The 16,073-nt window shown below is 29.6% G+C and overlaps 1 protein-coding gene across 2 annotated transcripts in view; it reads left to right on the top strand.

The window, feature by feature from the left end:
* LOC129966545 (protein shisa-9-like) overlaps positions 1–16,073 on the top strand; it is a 392,084-nt gene that overhangs the window by 229,775 nt on the left and 146,236 nt on the right. The window contains exon 1 of one of the 2 annotated variants that reach the window (XM_056080987.1): positions 4,277–4,327. The exons of the other annotated variant lie outside the window; for it this stretch is intronic. The gene's annotated coding sequence lies outside the window, so the exon portion shown is untranslated. Of the gene's footprint in view, positions 1–4,276; positions 4,328–16,073 lie in introns of those variants that run through there. 2 annotated transcript variants of the gene reach the window in all.

Raw genomic sequence — 16,073 nt, 5'->3', positions numbered from 1 at the left:
TCGGAAAAAAACTACCTTATCTATATACTTGTGCTACAGCATCACAAGTTCTCGAAGCGGCAAGATTTTACTTCCAAAACTTCGAACAAACGAACACGTCGCTGTAAAACAAACTTCTAACTTTTTACCCTTGAAAAAAATTACTTTTTTTAAAAAGAGAATGGTGGAAATGTCTGGAAGCAAAAATCACGTGGTACGCGACAGTCAATTATCGAGCAGACGTCTTCCGCGATGACTTTTCACGCCTGGACGGTGATTGCATGGCGACCTTTGACACGGGAACGGCGGAAGGAAATAGTGCTGAGCGAAAGAAAGAAAGAGAAAAACAAGAAAGGAATGTCCGTTCCACTCTTTCTAGCCTGAAGGGTTGTCTTTCAAAATGTCTTCCGCTTTCAGCCGGGATTAATCTGAGAAAATAAATAAAACTCACTAGAGTGGAGATTACGCAGCCAGGATCGAATTTTCTGAGGAAAGTTAATAGGAGAATCGGCCATTCAGCTGCAGGCAGCCTTTCTTCGAACTTCTAATTAATTGATAGAGATCCAATTAATAGAAAAGACTTCCCCGGCTTGAAGTAATTTTGTATATTTTGGAAGAACTATTTTTGATTTCGCGCCTCCTTGAAAGAGAAAGATGTTTAAAGAAATCCAGATTAAATAATACATTAGTTTTATTCTTTCTTATAATTCTTTAACTTTTAGATTCCGGATGACCAAAATCACAAAATCCTACTTGAATATGATGATAAATAATTAATACAGCGATATGTTTGCAAACAGAATTCTTATTTAATTCATTCGTATGATTCTAGTATAAATATTCTAAATTTATTTGTATTTCACTTTTAGATTAATTTGTTCAAAGAAATTCAGATTCGCTGGAGGGGTAAGAGGACGTATGTTTTCAGGAACATTTTTTTAATGATCACATTTCACACAAACAAACACGAAAGACTAGACATAAACGCGCGCACCTGCACAGAACAGCATATCATCTCCTTATGATTACAATCGCAATGCACTATGGGATGCGTACCTAAATAGACATCGCCATCTATTATCCAAAAGAGAAGATATAATAATGCAACTGCTAAATCGTTATATTTTTATAATTGTCTACTTTTTAACCCTTAGATTACCATTTCTTTCATTTTGGTAACTATTTAGAAATTCAGTTTAGCTGGTGCGTCTCCTTCCAATATATTAAGTGTTATATTTTTATAACTATCTACTCTTTTACCCTTAGATTACCAATTTTGTTAATTATTTTGGAGACATTTATAAATTTAGGTTTTTTTCTTCATCAAAAATGTCTTTCCTTATTCCAATTAGTCATATATGTTCATAATCATATTATGTGGGTGAGGAATTTAGAAGAATGGGACACATGTGTCCCATTGGTGTCATTACCTTGTATAGTTAGATCCTTCTAGCATTCTAGGTAATATGTATATGTAATGATATTTTAAACTCTTAATTTAATCCAAATTAATTTCCAAAACTTTATCTGAATTTAGCCCATAGTAATTTCATTCTGTGAATGAAATGAAACAAATGAAACAGCAAATGAAAGTGATCTTTTCGGTGCCCTTGAAAAGGTGTCAAAGGTCACCAAGTGTATTGAATTGGCGCGTGGCCGAAAATCCTACATTATACAAGACTAGTGATCATTTGTTTCGTCCTTTCTTCCCTTTTTACTTCTGCTTTTGTGCCACACGTCTTCTTGTAAATAAGATATGCCTGTCTCACGAGAGAGAATAAAACGAAATTAAAAATACAACGTCTCGTCTATGTCTTCAAATTACATATATATTACATTTTTTAGGATTGTCTAAACAACAGGACAATATTAAACGAGTTTAAGAATTTACAAAAATCCCTTTGATGTTTATATTCTATATCATGATACATAGGTATTCCATTGGTACTCTAAACGTTAACACTTATATGATATGAATAGAAGAAATTTCAAGGTGTCCTTTTATATTGGAAAATCTAGGAACTGTAAAACTTTTTTCTCTTTTTCAATTTAGTGTTTTATCTATTCTAATCTCTTGAATATTACTTTTTACTATTTCTTCTCGTTAACAATAAATGAATATAGATATTACAAAGAGTGCACCAGAATTAATGCAAGGCAAGAATTTGCCACCATTCGCGCAGTAAAGCGTTGGCGAATCTATTAAAAATCATTTAACAGCAGATAGTTTAGGGTTAGTAAAAAAAATGAAGCGTTGCATGATATAATAATATATTTTCATTTTTGAACAATATTTATAAAAATAATGAAAGTCTGGCAGCTGTAGTTAGAAACTTTGAGAGTTGGTCTCCTAGATCGTGTTATTTAATACCAATGGATTTTTTATGAGGTTATTTGAAGTCAAAAGTCTATTCTAACAAGTCCGCAAGCACGCGTGCATTGAAGGAGGAAATTCAATGCTGCATCAACAAAAATCAGTCAGATTTATGAAAATGTGTTTTTTATATAATTCAAATTTTGCGTTTACACGTTGTTCTATTGTGTAAAACTCCATTTTTTACTCACCCTAAACTATCAGCTGTCAAATGTCATAGGGTTGCCAACATTTTACTGCACAAATAGTGACAAATTCAAATCTTCCGTTAATTTTGGGGCACCCTTTATTTACATACCCTCACTTCATGTGATGATACCCTCATATGTTCACCCTCATGTGATAATACAACACATGAGGGTGAACGTTGAAGTTGTAATTTTTTATATGCTTTGAGGATTTCCTATGATGTCTTACTTCGATTGTGCTGTGCAGCGTCTGTTGGTGGTCAATTTTCAGAAATATCTTTGAAAGCATCAGGTTTTAAGTCAGCAAACCATTTATGATGTTTCTGACTGGTTTCATCTACAAATGTTGTCTCTTGAAGAGGTTGAATAACATCCTATTTGTTTATAAATTGAACGATATTCATTACAAATTATTATCATGTGAGAAAACGATGTTGTTTTGGTTTGATATTTTTGAAGCTACAAAATAAAATGCATGGCAAGAAAATTGGCGATTTATCGCTTTTGAGGTATAAATTTTTTGCTTTAAGTTTATTAGAAAATGATAAAGAAGATTGTCACAGTTGGCGACTATATATATATATATATATATATATATATATATATATATATATATATACCATTTTTTAACTTTTATTTTCAATTTTTCTAACTGTCAAAAAAAATTGGAACTCGGTGGATTTTGAGATGAAAGAAAAAAATGATCCATTTTCTAAATATCGACGCATGCGTAATCTGATAATCATGTGAATGTTTCAAACCGGTTGATGACGATAATGTCGTGTCCGTGTTACAACGGAAGGGTGTGCAGTAGCTTCTGAGGGTAAAGACCCCTGAGCACCCGAAGGCAGAAGTCCAACTTCCAGCTCATACTGTAGATGACACTCACACATTCGCTTACACAACTCTTTTCCACAAGTGGGGGGGGGGCACTTTCACACACCTCTACTATAGAATACAGGGGGAATAACAATCCTGTCCGAACCAGGACTCGAACCCGGGAAGCCCAGATCATGGCGGACAAGCTACCCCTAAGCCAGGACGCCGGCTTCATACCGGCTTAAACTGATTAATGACTTAAATTAAGGAAGGCAAACAATGACTTAACCCTTTAAAGGGCCATTTTTTTCTAGTCATATTATGTTTAAATATTTTTAGGCTTGAAATGAGAATAAGAAAAGGGATTCATTTAGCTTATTAGATAAATTTAATTTGATTAATTCATTAATTTGGTTAATTAATAATGAAGTAACAAATCAAGACACATCATTTTGATTGAGATAAAGAACTGAAGCATCTAAATTTCTGTCTTTCTAAAAAAATTTGTCAGAACTTATGCCAAGCTACAAAATTGCATACAAAGATTGATAAATTTGGTGGGAAGCATACTTCCCATAGCCCTAGAAAAGTTTAAAAAATAATAATATTCTTACATGATAACTTGAAATTTGTGATGGCATATTTCATTTTTTTTTAATTTAAACTCATCATATCAGTTTTTGTTGACTAAATAATAAGTAAGAAAAATTCTAGATAGGGGTTTCAAATAATTACCACAGTTTCAATAATTACAGTTTCTGAAACAAGAATGTTGGAATTTGTTCAGTCAACAAAACTGTTAACGCCTCCCATGTGTGAATTCACATAAATGCAAGACCAAACGGGGAAATGATTTATTTTTAACCCTCGTGCCTTTGCTGTTGCAAGGCAAGGATTTTTCATCCATTCAGAGTTTGCCAACGTTCCGGTTTTGTTTCGTCTAACATCGAGCTCCGCATACAAGCAAGTAAGTGTCCTTGAAGTTCATTCTAAAATCTCATTATACGCCAGAGTCCATGAAGCAGGTGCTTTCAACCGCTTCTCATTTAACGTGAATGATATTTTGTTCCAAATCTTATATGTCAATGAATAGAATATTTTCTATGGCTTAATAGATATTATAAACCTAATGAGATTTTCCAATCTTCCATTCAGAGAATGAATCATTGAATGATATAATTAAATTCTTGCATGTTTATTCAGGACTCGGCAAAATATTTGCGGGAATCCATTGGAAGTTCTTTAAGATTTCGTCCCGAATGAATTAAATGGTTATCGCTATATGTTGTTGATTTAATATCCACTTTTGAAAATCATTATTATTAGTTTATCTTGCTGAGTTCGATTTCGTGATGCTATATCGAACGTCATCTCTATTTAGAAACAAATCCTATAAATCTTAACCTTAATCTTGTGTATCTACGGAAGTATTTTATAATATTTAAAATCTTATCATTAAGTTGTTATCATCGGTAACCACTTTAACCACATATTTTGGACAGTATAGCGTAACCAGATTCTTGTGCCATTAAATCCAAAAAACCAACCAGATTTGGATTTCTACGAATGGAATCGAATCGATCGAGAATCAAATGACATTTAATAAATTCAAACTACTATATTTTAACCTCAGTTTTTTATATCTGCAATCTAAAATTTAGCCATTTTCATCCTAATAGAAGTTTATACAGAAATTTTGTTAGAGTTTTGATAACCGATTTCTAGAGATCCTTATTTTATACTTCTCTAGTTAAGATCTTCCTTTTAAACCACGCTGAATATGATTAATCTTTTACCGGTGGAAACAATTGCTATAAATCCTAGATTCAAAATTGCAATTGAATGCTTTTAGACAATTAGGAGTCAAATACCATTTTATGGGTTTAAGATTCCATATTTTAAACTGAAATTTAATAAGCAAATGATCAAATAAAATTCTTGGGCATTCATTCAGAACTTAGTAATAGTTCCTAGAAAAGTCCATTAGAAGTCTTTTTATTCCATATTCTTGAAACGTTTATCGAGATTTATTGATGTTTTAAAATATACTTCTGGGAAATCATTATTATTAATTTCTGTTGTTGAGTTTCATTTCTTGATACCGCAATAGATCTTTGTTTTCAAATAATCGTAGATTCTTAGGATCTTCTATCAATCGTAGATTCTTAGGATCATAACTGGATGCATTTATGCGAGCGAGAATTGTACTATTTTGTGGATTTAAGAATTAATATTTAAAACCCATTTTAAGTTGTAGAAGTAGTTTTGTATTCTGGAAATTGGCATTCATTTTCAAAAGTTTCGGCAAAAGATGATTAATTGTCTAGTAAAAAATGTTACTTTAAAAAATTTTCTTATTTTGTTTTCTTTTCTAAGCTTTTTTCAGGCATATTTTAAAATTGTACATTTTTGAGTTGATTTATAGAAACATTATTTCTCCGAAAAAGGATTAATTAATTTGTGATTTATGTTAGATTTTGAGAATTTGTCCTTTTTATATGCATTTTATAGAAAGAGAACCTAAACTCTAAAAAACAAAAATTCACTATTTTCATCATAGAATATTTTTCTGGCTATTTTTAACTAAATATGATAACTCATCTTATTTCGATAATATTTTGTGTAACACCAGCAAGAGAATTCCTGAATATCGAAGATTAATCGGGTAATGATAAATTCATCTGTGCATTTAGTACATTTTTATTCACTTTTTTTTTTAATTCGAAGTCTTCCAAACTTCTAAAGATTGAATTTCCTAATCGATTTTTCATGCACTTCTATAAAAATGAATAATGAATTTTATAATGATATAATGAATTTTATAATAATATAATAAGGAATTTTCGCATGGCTGTGTTTTGTCGATGACACTACTTGTTTTAATACTTTCACATATTTATAATGTTAATCTCTCAATTTCAAATTAATTTTTGATAGTATATGCGTGGCGCCATCTGGTAATGAAATTCAGCAAAAGAATTATTGCAAGTCTCTTTAATATCTATAATACTGAATTATAAAACATATAATGTATTTAAAAGGAAAAAAGAATTCAAATAAAAAAAAGTTTAAAAAAAAGAGATTTAATTAGTTTTACATTTCTTTACAAAAGAAAAGAGAAAATAATTTCCATCCAAAGTACTGAGATCAAAACAAAATCATGAAAACAAGAGGAACTAAAATTATATTTTGAGTTAATTAAGCTGCTCTGGAAGAATTTTATAACATTCAGGTAGTGAAACATTCAAATTAAAAATTAAGAATTTATTACAAATTAAATTAAGATTCCAATTTAATTAAAATGTTCCAATCGGTTTTTCGCGTTTTAATTATTTTGTTTGAGTATCCATATCTTTTTTTAAATATTTCCCTGTACTTATTGCAATAATAACCTGTAGATGTGATCTCTTGAAAATTTTCCCAAATGTTTCTTAGTTAAAATATTTTTCTTACCCACCCCCTCTCCTCCCACATAAAAATTAAGAACAAGATTGCGATACCCCTTGTACTCAGATTTTTATTTTCGAAGTTTCGCATATGGACGTTTTGTGCTTTGAAGTATAATGAAGAAAACAAAATGTGTATTTTGAGCGATTTTTTTCAGTCAATTGGAGCTAAAATTTTGCTAAGACTACGATTTCAGTAATAAGTTTACATGCCCAATTTCAATCGTATAAATAGTTGGATGTTTTAGATATCGCATTTATATGCATGTCAATAGATGATCAACCTATAGACGATTTTCTACCAAAATTTGATACTAATTACTTTAAATCCAAAATTGTGCGCCAAATTTTATTTATATAGCTCTTTGCATTTTATGACTATCATATTCTCATGCAAATAGACAGGTAAACGAGCAAATTTCTTGGAAATGAATTTTGTTCAGAAGTTGATAGAAATTTACAAAGTTGGTATGGCGATTAGATACCAAATTTCATGCTTCTAGGTGAAAACACTTTAATTATCGTGTTCACAAAAGACAGACAGACATATTCTAACCAGCCGGAGTGATCTCCTCAAAATTTTCTCGCATACTCTCTATTAACAAGTTAACCCACTGACCGCTTTGGCATTGTATACAATAGTTCCGAAATATTTACCTTTAGCGTCAACTTAGCATTTTTACAGAATCTATCGTATGTCCTTGGCGAGTGTTTTGGCGATTCATTCTTGGCATGCGGTTAATAGCATCCAAAAATTAAATTTGGGTTACAGACGAGTTTTTTTCGATTGATTGAAATAAAAATTTGGCATAATACAATACTTAGAAACATATAATCATGTATCAAATCCGACGTATTTAAGTCTCTTTTTTTTTTTTTTTACTTGTTGTGTTTAGATGTTTCTGAAAGTACAGACGGATAACTCCCTGTTGGATTTCGCTCAAAATTTAATAGGTGTTTACATTATAGATGTTAAATCTGTGTACCGAATTTTATAATAATTTATTTCTCTTCGTGTTTTTATTATTTATTTATTATTTTTTGTTATCGGGCTAAAATATAGCCGGACAGACAGACTTCCACTAAACGGATTTTGCTGAAAATCTGATAGAAATCTACAAATTCCGTTTTAAGCTTTTATACCAAATTCCATCCGTTTATCTCAAAGTGTTTTTGAGTAATCTTTGTCACAGACAGATGGACATTTTCCAAAAATATGTTTTTCGAACTCAATGAAGTCTAAAACATGGAGATTCGTCAAAATCTCGAGTTCAAATTTTTTAATGATTACAATATTTTCTCTGTACTTCGTATACGAGAAAATAAAAATGTGTTTCTATAGACACAAGACTATCTAAAGATTCACAAAATCTAGAGGCCACATGTTTTGATGATTCCGATCCTTTCTCTATGTAGCAACTTTCATTAACGAGAAAATAAAAAGGGTGCTTAGAATTTATTATAGTAATTATTATCCAATATTTTATCTAAACCTTTTCCAACCCATATACTCACTGCAAACCTTTTTCATTCACGTCCTGCTGATTGTTGACACCACCTTTCATTCCCATTAAACACTTATAAAAGATCTCCCATTCTAAACTGTGATTCAGTCTGGGACTTACCTCCCATTAGAAGCAAACTCTCGTTAGAGAACAGGTTATAACAATTCACTTAATTAATTTATCGATCGGCCTATTCCCACGTGTATGCGAGGGGCTCGATAGATTGTCCCGACCACCCCCCACTTCTCCCGAGACGTCTTTCCCGACGGTAATTGCCAGCTAATTTACACTTGTTTGCGTCCGACGGCACCTTTCTCTGCAGGCTTGTTTAATAATGTGGACGAGGAACTTGTGCACTAGTTCCCGTCGAACGCTTCCAGCCTCCATTTCGATCTGCAGGGGTGGTGTTTATCGAAAGGGGTTGCTGTTGGGTAGAATATCAAATCACCAAAGACTAGAGTTAATTCGGGTAATTAATTAAGGAATAGATAGAAACGTAGGCTAAAAAAGAACTTATAAAGCGATTAATTTCTTCTACTTATCTCCAAAATTGCAATAGCTATTTATTTCTCTTTTACATTTTCAAAATTGTGATAGCTATTCCTTTCTCTTTTTCATCTCCAAAATTATAATTGCTATATATTTCTCTTTTACATCTCCAAAATTGTAATTGCCATATATTTCTGTTTTTCATCTGTAAAATTGTAATTGCTATATATTTCTCTTTTTCATCTGCAAAATTGTAATTGCTATACATTTCTCTTTTTAATTTCCAAAACTGATATAGCTGTTCATTTCCAAAATTGTAATAGCTATTCACTTTTCATTTCGAAAACTGTAGCAGCTATTCGTTTTAATTTTTCATCTCAAATTGCATTAGCTATTCATTTCTCTTTTTCATATCCGGGACTGTTATACCTATTTATTTCTCTTTTTCATTTTCCAAATTTGCAATAGCTACTCATTTCTCGTTTTCATCTCCAAAATTCCAATAGTTTTTCATTTCCAAAACTGTAATAGCTGTTCATTTCTCTTTTTTATCTTGAAAATTGTAATAGCTATTCACTTTTCATCTCGAAAATTGTAGAAACTATTCATTTCTCTTTTTCATTTTCCAAATTTGCAATAGCTACTCATTTCTCGTTTTCATCTCCAAAATTCCAATAGTTTTTCATTTCCAAAACTGTAATAGCTGTTCATTTCTCTTTTTTATCTTGAAAATTGTAATAGCTATTCACTTTTCATCTCAAAAATTGTAGAAACTATTCATTTCTCTTTTTCATTTTCCAAATTTGCAATAGCTACTCATTTCTCGTTTTCATCTCCAAAATTCCAATAGTTTTTCATTTCCAAAACTGTAATAGCTGTTCATTTCTCTTTTTTATCTTGAAAATTGTAATAGCTATTCACTTTTCATCTCAAAAATTGTAGAAACTATTCATTTCTCTTTTTCATTTTCCAAATTTGCAATAGCTACTCATTTCTCGTTTTCATCTCCAAAATTCCAATAGTTTTTCATTTCCAAAACTGTAATAGCTGTTCATTTCTCTTTTTTATCTTGAAAATTGTAATAGCTATTCACTTTTCATCTCAAAAATTGTAGAAACTATTCATTTCTCTTTTTCATTTTCCAAATTTGCAATAGCTACTCATTTCTCGTTTTCATCTCCAAAATTCCAATAGTTTTTCATTTCCAAAACTGTAATAGCTGTTCATTTCTCTTTTTTATCTTGAAAATTGTAATAGCTATTCACTTTTCATCTCAAAAATTGTAGAAACTATTCATTTCTCTTTTTCATTTTCAAAACTGTAATAGCTATTCATTTCTCTTTTTCATTTTCAAAACTGTAATAGCTATTCATTTCTCTTTTTCATTTTCAAAACTGTAATAGCTATTCATTTCTCTTTTTCATTTTCAAAACTGTAATAGCTATTCATTTCTCTTTTTCATTTTCAAAACTGTAGTAGTTATTTATTTCTCGTTTTAATTTACAAAACTGTAGTAGCTATTCATTTCTCTTTTTCATTTCCAAAATTGCAATAGCTATTCATTTCTCTTTTTCATCTCCAAAATTGTAATTTTAAAGTAGCAGTTTTTTCGAATATCTTTTCTTTGAAGAAATTTCTGTCAAAATAATTAGCAAAATTGAGTGATTTGTATAAATAGAAAAGACGTGATTAAATCAAACAAAAAAATTTCACTGCACTATGTGCCTTTTGTTCCTTTTAAAGCGATGTTTACCATTGTTAGTTTAAAAAATATTATTTGGTTTCGAAATATTAATGGTAGATATGGGCTGTTGCAAAATATATTTTAACATGTAACATCTGTTTCATAAAACTGAGTATGAAATCCAATGCCAACGAACTAAATAACTTTTTAATATGAAATACTTAAATATAATTTGCATGCGGGCTTATTTAATGCTCTACAAGGCAAACAGTGTAAATTTGAGCTACCAAATTCGACAAAGAGAATAACAGCAAAAATATGTACTTCCAAGTGTTCTTCCTTTTTTTAAATCAGAATTAGAATCTCAATTAATTAAATGCAAAATAAAATTTTGAATTTCTCGTAATATAATACAATGACTGAAAATATAATCACACAAAAGAAATTTTTATAATACCATAAAATTTAAAGTAATACATTTTGTGATATCTTTTTTTTTCTAATATTTTCCGTAATTTCAGCAAATTTCCTTAAACTTTTAACAACAACATGTTTCCTTTTAGCAATGAAATTTAAACTGTTACACGAAATTGTACCCTACAATACATCGTGTAGCCATTTGGTTACATTCTTTTATTTCCATTTATAAGCTTCACATGACTGTTACAACGGGCAACAATGAGTATTTGGAAATCCCTTTTTAAATGCGTTTTGATAAACATTTGTAGAAAAGGTCGATATATACCAAAAGCGATACTAGAATTAAATTTAAACTGGAAACTTGGGAAAATGCCAAGATGGCTGTTGTATAAATAATTCCACCTTTAGAAATATTTTTCCTTGCATTGTAAAAGATTTTTTTAAAAAGGTACTTTCATTTTTATTACAAAATTGTTATAATGTGATTTGTGTCTCTTGAATATTCTTTAATTCATAATCTAGCTATTTGGCACATTTTAATTCTTTTTTAATTTCACAAAAAATAATTACAAAATTTTTATAACTTTCCTAAATTATATGCAGCTATTCAAAACACGTATATTTTTGTATACAAAAAATATGAAAGTAATGTATTTTAGGGTTAAATTTTATTTTTCTTCCTTTGTTCAAAACAAAAGTTATATCCTAAAGATTTTTTTTATATTTCATTACTTTTTTAATAAAAGTTCTTGCTCTGTACCAAATATACATATTTTAATAAATATTATTATCTTTACATTAAAAAAAATATTTATTCAAAATGAAAAACACAGGTTTATTTAAATATCAAAAACGATTTTCTATTTGTATCTCTTATTTTTATGATTCTCATCTGTTTTTTTTTATTTTTATAAATATTTATTATTCCAAATATTTTCACCTGACAGATAATACCACTATTATTCGAAATTTTTCTGATTGGTAACAATATTATTTAAATCTCAACTTTTCCCCTTCGAACTGTGTGGCATTCTGTAAATAGTGAAAAAATAAAATTGCATAAAAATAAACATGAGGACTTTTATATAATACTAATTTTTATACATCAGTCAGCCTAATAAACTCTGAGGAACCAATGTGTTGTAAAGAGCGGGAAAAGCATTAAAGATCGGAATGTAAAAGCAGAATAAAACTGTAGTTGTATGTTTCGTTCTAAAAATTTAAAAACATACATAATAAATGCATCTGCATATTTCTTGTCTTACTATAAAAAAAAAACCTTTGTAGCTATGTGTATATGTGCGCTCCATACCTCCTAAACACCTGGATTTTATTCGAACAAATTTTGTATACCTATTATATAAGACATGTGAAAGAAGAAAGTCAACTTTTTAAAGTAAAAGAATAATTAAATATTTTATTAATTAAATATTAAGAAAATTTTTGACTTTGTAATACTTTGAATAACTATACTACTATTTTTTTAAACTATCCTTTATATAATACGGTTTTTGCCAATGTTTTTTTTTTAGTCTAAAGTAATAATTTAAATATACTTAAAAATTAAATTTTCAGTAAGTCAGTTAAGCAAAGACAGCCTTTCATATATTTCAGCTATAATGAACAAAATTTGCAGTACTAATAAAAAATATTAATACAGGGTGTTTATAAAGTCCCGGACCCATTTTGATGTTTAATAACTCATAAAATAATAAAGATAGATTTAAATTAATAACATAAATGGTTAAATAGACTCAAAAAGTTTCATGACCCTTGGCAATGAACTTCCACGTGTGCCCCCTTCGTCGCACGGAGAATATCAAGTCGATAGTCAATTTCACGCCAGGTAGTGACAAGCATGTCGGCATCCACAGAGCCATTTGCGCACTTTAACAATGCCAGAAACATGAAAGGATGCTTCATCGGAGAACATTATGCTCTTCAGAAAATCAGCAGCATCTTCTATCCTCCTTAGCATATCTGTTGCAAAGGCCATCCTCCTAGGCCTATCGTTCGGTTCCAAAACTTGAACAATTTGAACTTTGTATGCCTGTAGTCTTAATTTTTTCTTAATAACCTTGTACACCGTCGAAATTGGCATATCCAATTCTGTTGCCGCTGATCTCACAGATATTCTAGGATTGTGTAAAAATGTCTCTCTGACACGCTCAACATCAAAATCACTTGCGCAAGGACGTCTGGATCGTTTCTTATTTTCGATACTTCCAATTTCTAGAAAATTCTTTTTCCACCGCAAGATGCTGTTTTTGGATGGAGGATCTTTTTGGTAAATTCTTCTGAAATTTCTCTGTGCTTGCACTATCGATTTCATTTCTATGAACCACCATAAAATCTGTGCTTTCTCTTGTGGTGTATGCATTCTCCTTAATATCAGCTCGAATAAAACATCACATACAAAAGTACTACATAGAACAAACACATCAAAAGTAAACATAACATTGCAATAGTTGCCAAAAACAAAAGAGAGAAAAATGTAATTAATAAGCAGACGATATTTAGAAAAGTACAGATATTTAGACTGGAAAATGAAATTATCTGAAATTAACCACACGCGCAGACGATATTTACAAAAGTAAAAATATTCAAACCTGAAAAGGAAAATATATGAGTTATTCCATCAATAAATGTCATAAGTGTGTTTATATCTTTATTATTTTATGAGTTATTAAACATCAAAATGGGTCCGGGACTTTATAAACACCCTGTATAATAAAGACAATTCTATCTATGATTTTTAAAAAGTCGTCTGATTCGATTAATATTTCATTTTTAATTAAAAGCAGATGAGAAAAATTTTATAAGATTAATAGGATTTTGTATTTTATAATATTTTATACTAAACTAATTTAAACGTAGAAGTTTTATGTCATATTATACATGAAAATGTTTCAATTTTATGTGATTAGTTTATACACATAAAAAAGAACATTAAAAATATATTCAGTATTCTGTATGCTTTTTAAAATATTTAGCTTGGATGTCATATAGAAATCGTATTTCTTGCAAATAAAATTTTACAATAAGACTGAAATTCCCACTTTATCTAAACTGAGGCAAGCGTAATATTTGCAAAAATTTAAATTTTTCTCTACTCTCAAAGTTTTTTCCCCCTATGGGTAGTATTTTGGATCCTATTTCCGAACTTTGACCAATAAAATTCTGACTCCGTGTGAAAAAGGTAGAATTTTGAAAGAAAAAGACAAATCTCAGAGATATTTATGCGAGTTTCTCGAACACGAAAAGGTATTTGCATTTACATTATTTTGGAAATGGAAAAGCGGACCTTACAATTTTATATAGAAGAAAAACAAATTGCGATTTGTGTTCCGAATTGCTTTTCATATAAGTTTGTTTTTGGAAAAATATAAACCAATATGACAGATAAATATAGCATACAACATGAAAATGACAATATTGCTCAAAATGTCATTTGTTCAGAGCAATTATCTGAACACAAAATCCAAACAAAATAAACTAACTTCAGTACAACACAAATTGTTTCAACCACTAAAATAGATTGCGTTTTATTGCAAATATGAGAACTGTCTTACATCTTTCCGATGCTATTTACTAATTTGATAAAAGCTGAAGGAAAGAGAAAAAAGAAGAATACAACTGATGAAAGCTTCCCAACAAGGTATCATTTGCCTCGGATAAAAAGCAATCAAGCTTAGGAAGTTGAAAAACCCTTAGACCCTAACTTTAGAATCTTAAAGTTATTGAAAATACTTCTAAACTATTCAATACTAATAATATTCGTCATGATTAGGAAAATAATTCCCCTAATTTTAACTTGTCTTTTTAAATTTGATCTCAAGCAAGTTAGGGGAAATAAAAATGATTTCAACCTAATGGTTATGCAGTAAAAACATTGAAACTTCGATTACTTTTCATTAAAATTTTGGAAATTCTTTCTCATTAAAATATACTATCCAAAAAATAACCATATGTCAAAATTGTTAACCCTAGATCCAAAGATCTGCACTGCAGAGAATTTTGCACGATTTTTCGTTAAGAATATCGCAACTTGCAGATAATATGTCAACCTATTATATTATTAAAAATAAAATGAGAGGGAAAAAAAGAAAAATCAGTATAATAAAAATCTTGCTAAAATTAATACGTCTTTAAATTATTTTAACTGTCTCAACAATTTATTTATAATCATTATGAAAGGTTTCAACAATAAAATGTTACATCTATGTGTAACGAAATTTGTAAAAATAAATGCATTAACTTTTTTAGAAAATATGTTTTTAAATTTTCCCCACAACTTTTCCAATTCTTCATAATTTTTTATTACTGCTTTTCAATAATGAAATTTGTAATGCTTTTGTTTGTAAAATTTTGCAATTAAAAATATAGCTTTAGACAAATAATTGTTTCCTGCCTATCTCCTAATATTCATTTCTATTGTGATATGTAGTATTCTATCATTAGATTTCTTTTCTCAAACTATTTAGACGTACATCGATAACCATTTTTGATACTAACATTCCATTTTTCAAATCACAAAATCTATTCTATCTATCTAGTGCTTAGTCATAAATGTCATCTCTTATTATTTCCTTTGTCTGATTGCTTATTCTTTTCTTATAATTTGTATTGAAGCTTTTTTTTATTTAATAGCGAATAAATTATTATAATATTATCTTAAAATTCCATCACTGAGAGCTGAAACAAAATACCTCTGCAGAATTAATCGTTTGCGTTTCAGACAAAATATTCTGTTCTTCATTTAAAAATGACGTCAGATGTAAAAATATAACTAGATTTGAATATTTCAAAAAAATCACATGAAATAAATGCGTGCTTAATAATTTATGAGCTTCAAATTTGAAGAAAAGAAAGCTTGCAAGCCATTGTGCATTATTAAAAGGTCCACTCTTTAATTCAAATGCTTTTTTTTCCAATTAATGCAGCCAAAAGATTTCTCCGAATTCCTCTCTGTCGAGCTAAGAAGGAAAACGACAACTAAACTCTGTCATTGGAAGAAAGCTTTTGTTAATTCGATTCATGAACAAAAGAGGGAGATTAAGAGATAAAAAGATTAAATCAAGCTTACATTCTAAAGCTGGGGGGGGGGGGGCGGAACAATTCCTAGTTGAGTTGTTGAAGCACTGCAGTTTGTTCTTTTTCCTATTCATT

This window comes from Argiope bruennichi, chromosome 4 (genome assembly GCF_947563725.1).
Source record: "Argiope bruennichi chromosome 4, qqArgBrue1.1, whole genome shotgun sequence".
In the NCBI taxonomy this organism is placed as follows: Eukaryota; Metazoa; Arthropoda; class Arachnida; order Araneae; family Araneidae; genus Argiope; species Argiope bruennichi.
The sequence above is the reverse complement of the archived record's forward strand: the minus strand, read 5'-3'. Positions and strand labels throughout refer to the sequence as shown.